The sequence below is a fragment of the Dermacentor andersoni genome, chromosome 3, assembly GCF_023375885.2.
Source record: "Dermacentor andersoni chromosome 3, qqDerAnde1_hic_scaffold, whole genome shotgun sequence".
Lineage (NCBI taxonomy): Eukaryota > Metazoa > Arthropoda > Arachnida > Ixodida > Ixodidae > Dermacentor > Dermacentor andersoni.
The window spans coordinates 22,485,960-22,498,957 of record NC_092816.1 but is presented as its reverse complement, the minus strand read 5'-3'; positions in this window follow the sequence as shown (position 1 = coordinate 22,498,957).

Sequence of the window (12,998 nt, the reverse complement as noted above, 5' to 3'; positions counted from 1 at the left end):
TTCGGCACGTGTGCTTTCTGACCATAATAGCTCAAGGCTGTTAATGCAAAGTATACTTTGTCACATTACTGCATTTTTGTGATAGCGATGGTCGACCAGCTGTCTCACATAGTATCTTCAAGGGGTGTACGGTAGCGCGATTAAAAGACGGGACAATAGAAGACACACAGGGACATACACAGCGCTAACTACTTCCAACAATGTTTATTATCGAAAACCACGTCGTACTTATACACTCAGCCAACATGAGTCACAGCCACGCGAACAGATAAACATTCATAGTGAAAAATTTTTTGTAAGTGATATGTTAAGCCATGCGCAAAAATTTCAGCTCTTTTTCAGAGAGTGCCAATGACGGTTTGCTGATGCATGAATCCCCTAGGGCATCAATCTGCTCGGCTTCTATTATAAGTCTAGTGAGTTCGCACTTATTTCTACCGGTAATGATTGTTGATTCAAAGAGAGGGGAGCACTTATGTTGCTTACAATGAAGGGAGAGAAAGCCATCTGATACAAGTTTGTCGACTTTATTTTTGTGTTCGCGCAGTCTATCATTAATGCATCTGCCCGACTGTCCGACGTAATACTTCCCACACGATAAGGGTATACGATATATAATTGATGTCCTGCAATCTCTAAACTTCAGCCTGTGTTTAACTTGGCAGCTAGGAGCACTTTCTTTCTTTTCTGGTCTTGTTTTCCTGCACAGGCTGATTAGTTTGTTAGGTGCAGAAAAAACCACATCAGTGTTACCTCAGCGGGCAAATTTCTTTAGGTTGTGCGACAACCGGTGGATATAAGGTATCACTGTTGGTCTTTTTTTTTTCTTGGTTACTATTTCCTTCCGCACATTCAGAAGTCCCTGATTGCTGCACTTGCCTAAGTATTCCCTCTGCAACTGATGTCAGAACATGTTTGGGATAGCCTGCTTCATGTAGCCGCATGGCCTGTTGTGTGAATGCTTCGTCAGTGCAATGATGGCATGATTTAGTAAGTGCCTTAGTAAAACACATTTTCAATGTGTTTTACTAATGCAGCAATCGGAGACTTCAGAGTGAAGCAATCAAGCAAGTGAGCAATCAGAGTGAAGGACAGGTGACCTGTCCTTCACGTAATATCGTCAGTGTAAAACTAAGCGCAATATAACCATGAGCCATATCTCCTTGTATATAAGCACGTTCTTTAAGAGTATTAAACAGTTGGTAGTTTGCGCTACATACATCCACATCCTGTTCTTCACTTAATATCGTCAGTGTAAAACTAAGCGCAATATAACCATGAGCCATATCTCCTTGTATATAAGTGCGTTCTTTAATAAGAGTATTAAACAGTTGGTAGTTTGTGCTATGTACGCCCGCATCCTATCCTTCACTTAATATCGTCAGTGTAAAACTAAGCGCAATATAACCATGAACGTTCAACTAGCCCCCTTCATTGCTTTACTAAATTTTAAGAATTCGTTTGCAGCATCTTTGGGAATGGCAATGCAGTTATTATTCATGTATCTCCCCCCCCGAATGAAATTTCTGGATACGCCACTGGCGTCCACAGCATTCCCAGCATGACGTATCCGACTGCACCGGCCGCTGCCTGGCAAGCAAGAAATACCGGATTCGTCGATGGATCAGACAACTACCGCCATCTGTTGTAAACGATAAGTACCAGAGGCTCGGCATGGCCTTCGAAATTCGCGCGCACCGGCTGACAGTCGTCGCATGTAAATCTAGAAAGCCAAGCAACGCATCGGCATTCTTGCAACAGCTCAAATCACGAGCGCAACAGGGAGAATGCACGTTGAGAGAGACGCCCGCCAACTCGCAGATGATAAGCGAACAATGCGCCTGGCTGCCTATAATGCAAATACGACAACTGAGAGGTCAACAGTCGCGCACAATTCAATATTCGCCATATTTGCATCGCTACCGCTTTGCCGCCAGGTGCACTCGTCGTCTGCGTATATAGGCGCTATATTTTAAAACTCAGTGCCCTTCCACTCTGTGAAGTAGGATGACCAGCGAAGCTGTATACGTGGGTCCCTTAATGGCGAACTGCACCTCCGCCGCGTGTCCGACCGGCATTGCACTATCTGCGGGATCGGCCCACGTATAGGGAGTGGTTTTTTTTTTTTTTTTTTTTGCTTACGACGACACGAAAATTTCCTTGGACGGTACAGGTATACAGCTTCGCTGTAATATCTGCTAATAACAAAATTAGGCAATTACCAACCTTGCGGCTTTGCCCATATTACTTTGAGAGTATACGCTAGGCATTTGTAGTCAATTGAGCCAAAGTGAAATTTTGTTGCAGTTGGAAAAGGCTGTGGAAGCCAGCAGAGATTGCAGACCAAATCGTCTTTCATCAATCACATTTTCAGGTTTTGTTATTGTTATGTGTGTATTTTACATCATGCTACGTGAGCGAAACAGATGTAAACATCATGCGTAGTGTAGCCTTTATTCTCATTGATCAGCATTAAAAGCTTTAGCTCGGGGGCTCCTCTCTACGGAAAATAAGAAATCGTGTTTCTTGGCAACTACTGCACCAAATTTCATTAGTATCATTGCATTTAAAAGGAAGCTTTAGCTCGGGCGCAACTCCGACTCGGCCTATTCAAATACATGTAAAACGCAGAAACGTTTTTCTGAGATAACCCCTGGACCGACTTTAATGAAATTTGTTGCACTTGAGTGAGGAAGTTATATTCCAGTGACTGTTGGAAGCGGAATTTCGATTTAGGTCCTGGATTTTGTTAAATTAATTTTCAAAAATTCGGAAGTTCGAAAAAAATAGAAGAACGAAGTTTACAAATTCATAACTCTGCATCAAAAACGGATATCGCAGTTCTGTAAACGGCATCCATTAGGCCATTGAAAGCGGACAAATTTGATATGTCACTTTATATCTTACGTGAATTTGTTACGTTGTTTACAAAGGTTCTGCAAAAGCTGCATTTCCATACTACTAAATTTTTTGAGATTCAGGTATAGCATATGAATTTTGTCCGCTTTAGATGTACTATTATATGCAATTCACAGAATTGTATTATCGTTTTTCGTTTCTGAGTTACCGAGTTGCAAACTTGATAGTTCCTTTTTTTGAAAATTTGCGATTTTTGCCCATTTTTAATAAAAAATTAGACCTAAATCAAAAATTCGAAACCAACAGTCACTAGATTTTAAGTTTTCTTTTAAAGGCAACAAACCTCGTCAAATTTGGTGCAGTGGTTGCCGAGAAAAACGAATTCTCCTTTTACATGTATTTAGATAGGAGCACCCGAGCTAAAGCTTCCTCTTAAAAGGCAAAGTTCGCAGCCTTTATTTTTTGAAAGCGGATTTCTTAATTATAGCGTCGATTTTTTAAATAAAAATTGACGAATATCAAATTTTTTTAGGAATTACCAAGTTTGCAGCTGTGTAACTCAGCAATGAAACATGTATCACAAATCTGTAAATTGCATCTAATGTACATGTAAAGCGGACAAAATTTATTAATATACATAGCTCCTAAATGTAGCACTTATTGGTGAGTAGGAATTTTGCATAACCCTTGTAAACAATGCAACAAATTCACGTATAGTCGGATTTAAGTCTGCAGTGAAGCCCCGCCAACGGCCTCATAACCGCCAGCCACTTTTTCAGCGAGTCTGCAAATAGGTCGTACTTCAAACTTTCCCTGTTACCTAAATTAGGCGGTAATCACAAAAAAAGGTTTTAATCGCAGAATTTTGTACGTTTTCACCCGTCTATTATAATGGAATGGTGAAAGCCTGTTTACTGAACTGAAATAAAAAAAGGACAGTGGTAATTCGAGATCGCATGGAGAGGCCGACGCACGCTGGAGGCGTCTTCGTCCTGCAGTGAACATAAAATAGGATGATGGTGATGATGATGATGATGATGATGATGATGATGATGATGATAAAGACGCTTGCAACGAAAAAACCCGGCGTGCGCCACACATCTTCACAAGAAGCAAAAGCCAGAAGTTGTCGCAGTTTTGTACAAGATTGCAAATGCTGTTACGTTTTACAATAAACGTTTATATGCAATAATTATTATTATCGTTTACTGCGTTATAAGAAACATTTGTCTGCACAAAACTAATCGGGGTTTAGACATACTCCAGTTTCCAGCATGGACGTCTCTCCTGTGGAAGCGTTTCTCGAGGAGCACGATTATGCATCTGCCGTTCCTGCTTCATCGAGCTCGCCTTCATCCACTGCGCCGTCACCAAGTACGTGCCAGGCTACTCCGGACGACACCGAGCCAGTTGTTCAAGAGAAACAGCAATGGGAATGCCCTCTGCAGTGGTGCTCAGCAAATCTTTCTGACTGTGTATATGAAGCTGGGAAAAGAGCAGCCTAATGTTGCGGTCACAGATCAGCGAGCGGGCGAGCGAACTAGCCGGTGTGAGCCTACGCACCGTTTTTGATGTCAGGCGCACTGCCAGAAGCGTGGACGGAGAACTACGGGCGCGTCCACGGAAGCAGAAATTTAGGAAAGCAACAACAACGGTTGTTCAGTGGTCCTGTCCAACCACGAAAAAATACAATAAAACGTATATAGACTGACCTTAACGGTATGGATTTTACTGTGCGATGAACGCACGGGTATAAGTGAATTTACGTTGAGTCCTCGGTCTATAGCACTTCTCGGTAAAAAAAAAAAAAATATTTCCGGAACGGTTGATACAAAACGCACGATCAATACGAAAGGACCTGGCTTTAGGGAGCAAAGTAAGGAACCGCAAGGACGTCGAAAATACTGTCTTGCTTCGCTACCACTATTTATTGTCAAGAAGGGTTTTTATCTGGGCTTGTTGGTGCATATTGCATGATTGGGGAACATGAATGTAGTTCCGTATATGCCTCACTAGAGCACATTCATTTGCTCCTCATTTTCGTGTCCCTTTAAATAGGTGCTGTCGGGAGCAAATCCAAACTAGTGTCCCTGCATATGCTTGCGCACTAAATTTTAGGCCAAAGTGCATCGCTGTGCTCTCGGACGGCAGTGAGCCTGGGTTTGAGAGCTGCCCAGTGCGCATGCGTCTCTTTAAAGGGTCAGCAGTTCGGGGGGGAGGGGGGGGACTTGTTCGAAAGTTCCACCGGTTTAAAAGGAATTTGAAAAGCGTTATTCCCTACGTCCACAGCCTGCTGTCCACAGCCTATCTGTGTGAAGTCACCGACCGCGCTTCCTCTGTGAGGAGCGCTATCTCCCTTCCTCCCTACGGCCACAGGGACGCTCCCGCTACTCACAAGGATGTTATTAAATTCTTCTACATGTCTATAAGGGTCTTTCCACCCCCTCACCTCAAGTTGAATAGGGCGCAAGCCGTTTCGCTTAGACTTCTACAGACCAGCGCATATCCGTGTCTGTCCGTTCTCCACGAGGCTTACCACGACGTGTATCGCGACGACGCCTGCCCGTCCTGCGGGCAGACCTCTACTCTAGCGCACGTCCTCTGGAAGTGCGGGTCGACATACCCTAAGTTCATCAAGGAGGAGTGGGGCTCGCTCGCTCACACACACACACACACACACACACACACACACACACACACACACACACACACACACACACACACACACACACACACACACACACACACACACACACACACACGCGCGCGCACGCACGCACGCACGCACGCACGCACGCACGCACGCACGCACGCACGCACTCTATATATATATATATATATGCTTCGGACCACCGTCAGTTGCAAATCGCTCTTCGAAGAGGCGGGACGGTGTGTCGAGCGAGCTCCTGAACATAACGTTGCAATGTGGTGAATGCGGTTTCAATCATGGACTCAAGACTTCGAAGAGTTATGAAGCTGGGTTAAAAGACATGCGTGTCGAACAACATGTCATGTGGTTTCCTTGACATTTCACGTTTGCCCGAAATTTTGAATGACTGTATCAGCAATACCTTTGGAGTTGCCGGAGCTACTGCGCGGATTTTTATGGATGGGATGCTACATACGTATTGATGGAGTGTTTCGGCTGCGGAAACAGCCAACGACCTCAATGTGCGCAAACGGTGAGAAAGCCCTGACGTGGTAATTTACTAAGCATTAAGCATCGCCGTTGTGCCTGAATCGCCTGAACTTCTTAGTCGGTGTACTAATCACACGTAGCACGCAAGGCAACTACTTTTGGGCAGAATGAGCAGCGCTTGGCAGCTGGGTTCTCACTACGCTGGCGGGATTAGGAACGCCACCAGTGGCGCCGCACCCCGATTGGGCATGAGACGGGAGCGACGGGAAAGCGTCGGTCTTGGCTTGACTTTTAACGCTAGCTTGACTTTCTTTCTTTTCTCTCCTTACCTGTTCTTCCCTTGTCCCCCTCCCCAAGTGTAGGGTAGCCAACCAGGCACGTCCTTGGTTAACCCTCCCACCTTTCCCTCTTCGTTTCTCTCCCTCTCTCTTGACTTTTACCATTCCAAATGCTGATTACACACAGGAGCTCAGCAGGACAGGCTGGTGTGTTTGCAGGGAGTGGTCGTCATACTGCAGCTGTCGTCCCGTGTTGTCATGCGCGAGGCCGATCCTATGTAAGGCGCGGGTGTCGCAGCAAAGTTGGCTCATCCCGGATACAGTGTGTGTGGCACATGGCCGAAACAATACAAATCTCAGAACGACCACTACAGATTCCAAATAAAGGTGTCTTCAGCAGTACCATTGGTAGCTACAGTGGTTGAGTGCTAATGGCGTTAACGCCATATCATTCATCGTGGGATAGGTTCTGGGGTGAGTCGAGGTGTTCCTGTGTCTTTGATGACGTACGACGTACGGGTATCGGAGGGTCGGAGGAAGAACAACCGATCTTCTGATTTAGGAATAATTATTGCATGCTTCCAATCCAAATGAATTTCCGGGCGCGAAATTTCTCATATATAAAGCAGAGCACATCGTTCGGCATACCTCACAAGAGACGCGTTAGGTAGTTCATGAGCACCGGCACGGGGACTTTTTTTTATGTTCAGGTCAAGAAGCGGGGACAGCACACCTGCTTCATTTTCGCGACATTAGAATGTCACTGTGGGATAGAATATTATTAAGGGTAACTGTGCTTGCTATGTTGCGGTCGTCGTTCGCTTTTGCGTTGTCTTACTTTTTTTTTTTTTAATTTTCGTCCAGGATGCACGTAAATTAGCCTTCTAAATATACGAAAATGATGCGTTTACGGTAAGATAAGCGAGGCACTCCGTGTTGTCGATAACCGTGATCAAGATAGAAAACGCTAGAAAATTGGTCCAGGCACGACAAACGTCAGACGCGAACGGTCATAACGGCCGCAGTGATTTTTTGAAGTAAAGAGACTTAAGAACAGTCGGCGTCACCCTTGTCTATAGAACGCGAGAACGGCGGCCACCGAGGGGGGGGGGGCGTCTCACGGGCCAGCCAGCGACGTCTAACGATAGTTGCTGGGCTCAAAAGTACCCAGCAGCTACCGTTAGACGTCGGGTCCAGCAGCTTAGCGTTAGACGTCGCTGGCTGCCTCCAGAGCGCCGCGGGGGCTGCCGTTCCCGCGCTCTACACGAGGGTTACGCCCACTGTATACATTTATGTACACGAGGATTTTCTCACTACATCAGAATGTTGCAGCCGCCACCGCCGGCGACCTCGGGTTGGGCAGCAGAATGCCACAGCTGCGGCGGGCAGCTACGAGGATGTACATGTACGTATACTGAGGGGAAGTGGCTAGCTAAAGCACAGCGAGCTTACCGCCCCGCATAGCACGCTCTGAAAACAGGCGTAGAAAGAGACGTTATGACAGCCGTATTGTCGGCGGGAAATGTTTCTCGCAACGTAGTATAGTCATCGTCGTCGAGACACGGGCCTTTGCCTCGGCGGTTGGCCTAGCTCATTCGCACCAGCATTGCAGCGAACAGCACTTTGTCTTAATTTTTTTTTAACCGTTAACCGCGATTTATGGCGCGGCTAGCATATCTACGAAGTCGGTGTCACGATATAAGCGCGCGATATGAAATCGAAACATCTGCAACGCAGGGTCACATCAAATGAACGGCGAACCATTGTCGCTAGCAGTCCGTAATGAGACGACGCGAATAAAAAATGGTATCGATAATGAAACTCGAAAGTGTTTCCGACACGTTACGTAGTATATGCGCCCATGGATTGCAAGTCCCGCAGATTCTGATAGCGCGTTCGGAGCAGCGGTTGCGCCCGCGTGCCCCACCGATAGACGGCTGCGGCTGCGGGCGGTACGGTAATCCTCAGTGCGGCACACAGCCGCAGTTGAGCTAAGTGGACACTACTGGAACATTCCGAAACCGGCGGGTTATGGAAGGCCAGATTATGCCAACGATCATTTTCCTTCCGTTTCCTCGTGTTTCTTTCTCTCTCTCTCTCTCTCTCTCTCTCTCTCTCTTTTTTTTATTACAGACGAGCGGTTGCACCGAGTTGTTGATCTCGACGATAACGGCTGTTGCGGTCCAGTGGCGACGAGCGATGACGTACGGCGCACGGAGGAAAGACGCCTGGGCACAGCAGCGCATGCGCCAACAGTTGAGAGTTGCGCTTAAATTTTGCTTTAAGAAGCGGCCGCCGAGAGACCCGCCCTTCATTTTGCGTTTCACGCCGCAGCCGCCCGTGTCAGCTGAACCTCTGTATCGTAGCGTACATGCTCTGGCAGCGATTGTCGACCACATCCCCGACCCCGAAACAGCCATGGGTTCCGGCGCTGGCTTCTTCTGTATGGCGTGCTTCGAAGTTTTAAGTAGCGGCTGCACCACTTACGGCCTGGACTTCTGGAATTGCGGTTACGTGACTCTCTTTTGCTCTGGAATTCTCGCACGGCCCATTAGAGCTCTCGGAATACGTATGCGACGCGCGGCGGCCATTGCATCCTTTCTCACGAGAGAGCTGTCACGACTGACGCCAACGACGCCGTTGCTGCCGACAAGTCTGAAGTCTCGCATGTCGCGGTCTTTTCTTTTGTGCGCGTGTTGCCACGAACGAACTCATCCTGTCACTTAACCGAGGGACAACGAGCCAACTGTCGTCGGCACGTGCTTCAACTACCTTGTGAGGTGAGCCACTGTGTGTGCGTGTGTGCGCGCGCTTGTGTATACTGTATGTCGCAGGACATGTTATCTAAGCTGTTAGAAAAAGAAAAACAAAGCGTAAGAATTCACGGTGTAAGATACGATAAGACCTGCGGTTTTCTATCGTCAGAATTCAAGCAACCGAACACCGTAGCCTTAAGACGGTGTTGCACCATGCTTTTTTTTTTTCTGTAACACCTTGGCTAATGTTAGCTGGAACGCCATATCTTACGGTGGCGCGGCTCTTTTTTTTTTTTTTTGCTGTTGTATCTGCATGACGGCCTCTTCCCATGTTTAGCCCTTAATACGTAACGAGCGCATTTTCATACATATAAGGAGTTTTTCTTTCCCCCGATATATCTCTCCTCTTAACGCGCCTCGCGAAGTCTTCGGATTCGTGGCAAGATTATATCGTCTTTGATACTGTTCTGTACGGAGGCGGGTGGCCTTGTCTAGTGCGTGCCGCCGGGCCCCTGCGGAGCAACTCGTCTTAACCCTAACCGCTCGACTCGGGTTTCGTGTCCACTGCGCACGAGCGGCAAGGAGTCGGGTGACTGTCATCGCTTCCTTGGCGGGTTCCCACCTCGTGCGTTCGCTTCGTGCCGCTGTGGCCGCGCTTCATTCCTACTGCGGCTTCCAGGCAAGCACGCGAGAGTGATGGCAGGGTGACCGCGCCTTGTAATAAAACCACATATAGCCGTGCAGCGCGGCCATGGCGGCGGGATGCGAGCGCACAAGGCAGTAGCTGGACAATCCAGCGATGAGGCACCCAGCTCTTTTCTTAGCACGTGCGCAGTGATACTCGAGCGCAGTGGCTAACGTTAGCCAGCGCTGTCTTGCACCGCAAGGGTCCGGGATGCGCGCCCTATATATAGACAAGGCTGCTCACCTCTGTACTCCAGCTCTCCGTGCCCGCTGATTCTGATTTCCAACACCATTAGAGCCGCGTGAACAGGCTTGCAGTGTCACCATCGCAACTCTGCGCAACACAATAGACGCCGATGTGCAGGCACATCACGCTGTCTTACAAGTCTCGCGGTGAATCGCCGCAGTCAGCGCAAGGCTTTGGCCCGTTCGATTGTGTCGCTGTAATATACTTGAGGTGCTGTTTGTCCAGTAACATTAGAGCAACGCATGACGCCGCTCTCGCCGACAGTGAGACGTCCGGACCCGTAGTTTTGCTTCGTTTTGAGATCGAATTTCACAGTAACGATGAATAAAGCCCTGCGATACATGCGTTCTTCTTTTTCGACATGAGATAGCGTTATATTCGTAGCGTGTCTGTGTAGTGTGTAGTGTGTGTAGTGTTATCTTTCCTTTTCTGGGACCGAAAGTCCTACGCCATCGCGTTGTATTCGTGGTTGCATTATTTATGTGCAAAGGTTTCAAATCGCCCGTGCTTGCCATGACTTGTCTTTTTTTATCTTGCCAACCGTAGGTGGAGCTCGGTCAACCAAGTGACCATGGCACTGCCCTGAGGGCCGACGCAGCAACTGTCGCCGCAGCATCGCTTCGGAATCTAAACTCCGAGGTGGGAGTGTTTAGCTTGCGAGGGCGAAGCAGCCATTAACTTTCTCATCAAAACTGATTGACAACATTGGAAAATTATGTGCAGTTAACTGTAGTGCTTCTTTGGGCACGAGTTTCCTTCGACGGCTGCAGCCACATCGGGCCGTCGCCGTGACGGAAGCGGTGAGGACAGAGTGGGGCGATTCTAGCTTCAGGCTGAGCTAACACTAGGCAGGTAGCTGACGCTGCGCAGGCCACAGCTGGCAGGGGTCCTCTATCTCGCTTTCGACACGGCCATCGGCCCGTTCCGAGTGCTATCACTTCCCGGCCACAATTTCGCGTCCACGCGCGCGAAAGGGCGCGAAATGTGGAATCGCGGAAGTAGGTGGCATCCGGAATTAGCGTTAGGCTAACCAGTGGCGTATTACTTCCAGTTCATCTAGCTACGCTGAAGCATGGACGTTGCCTTCGGTCCGCAGCGCGGCGCGTTGCGGCCAAAGTACGTGGCCACGTTTTTTTCTTTTCCATTTCTTGTGCCACGCTGTGTTCTTGTCACTCGATACGCGGACTACGTTTGACGAGTTCATCTCCCACGGCTCGTGCGATGACACCTGTCATGGTGAGTACCTACTTTCTGGTTATATTCCCAATTTGAAAAACCTGCCTTTTGTTTTTGTTAGTTTCAGGTACGCACCCTAGGCCTCCGCTTCCAGCGCACTCTAGCTAACATCCCTGCGCCCTGCCGTGTCCCAGACGGATGACGTTCATCGCCTACTGTTCCCTGCGGCTGACCGTCCGTACACTTCTCCTAGCCCCACAGCTACTGGTTTCCTGGCCAATGGAGAAACCTGCACGACCCGCTCTGCAGTACGTCGACTGCGCGTAGGTAAATCCGAGTTATTCTGGTCCGTGCTGTGGCGTTGTGCTCACGAATGCTTAGCACGACGCCTCCTTGTCGTTTCAGTTCCCCAGCTTTTCCCATGAGTGACGTGCGACGGATTTTTCTACGCCCTGCTGTGTCCCACATGGATGACGTTCATCGCCTACAATTCCCTGCGGCTGACCGTCCGTACACTTCTCCTCCAGCCACACAGCTACTGGTTTCCTGGCCAATGAAGAAACCTGCACGACCCGCTCTGCAGTACGTCGACTGCGCGTAGGTAAATCCGAGTTATTCTGGTCCGTGCTGTGGCGTTGTGCTCACGAATGCTTAACACGACGCCTCCTTGTCGTTTCAGTTCCCCAGTTTTTCCCATGAGTGACGTGCGACGGATTTTTCTATGCCCTGCTGTATCCCACATGGATGACGTTCATCGCCTACAATTCCCTGCGGCTGACCGTCCGTACACTTCTCCTCCAGCCACACAGCTACTGGTTTCCTGGCCAATGGAGAAACCTGCACGACCCGCTCTGCAGTACGTCGACTGCGCGTAGGTAAATCCGAGTTATTCTGGTCCGTGCTGTGGCGTTGTGCTCACGAATGCTTAACACGACGCCTCCTTGTCGTTTCAGTTCCCCAGCTTTTCCCATGAGTGACGTGCGACGGATTTTTCTACGCCCTGCTGTGTCCCACATGGATGACGTTCATCGCCTACTATTCCCTGCGGCTGACCGTCCGTACACTTCTCCTCCAGCCACACAGCTACTGGTTTCCTGGCCAATGGAGAAACCTACACGACCCGCTCTGCAGTACGTCGACTGCGCGTAGGTAAATCCGAGTTATTCTGGTCCGTGCTGTGGCGTTGTGCTCACGAATGCTTAACACGACGCCTCCTTGTCGTTTCAGTTCCCCAGCTTTTCCCATGAGTGACGTGCGACGGATTTTTCTACGCCCTGCTGTGTCCCACATGGATGACGTTCATCGCCTACTATTCCCTGCGGCTGACCGTCCGTACACTTCTCCTCCAGCCACACAGCTACTGGTTTCCTGGCCAATGGAGAAACCTGCACGACCCGCCCTGCAGTACGTCGACTGCGCGTAGGTAAATCAAAATTCTTCCGACCCGTGTTGCGACGGTGAGCTGACGGCTAATTAACATGTCTTTTTTTTTTTTTTCGTTTCAGTCTGCAACCCTTGTCTTGACATCCGCCGCCCCTCAAGATTTGTTCCACCTGCGTAGTAGGCCATGACGTCCAGCGCTCACCGTAGTGCGGCAAGCCTTGCTCACGAGACAGTTCGTCACATTGCTACGCCCGCTGACCTACAGGAAAAGTCCCTCGCTGCCTGCTCCGTGCTGCCTCGATGACTCTGCGCAACTACGGAGTCGAGACGCGAACCCTGATCACAACATCCCTGTGCGAGTTCTTTCCGCCCGGTAGCTGTGTCATAGCAGTTCGTTAAAGACTCGTATTGAGGGTCCCTTACTGTTTGACGAGCGGACCAAAAAAATTCCGGGTAACATGCTGGCTAATCTGTGG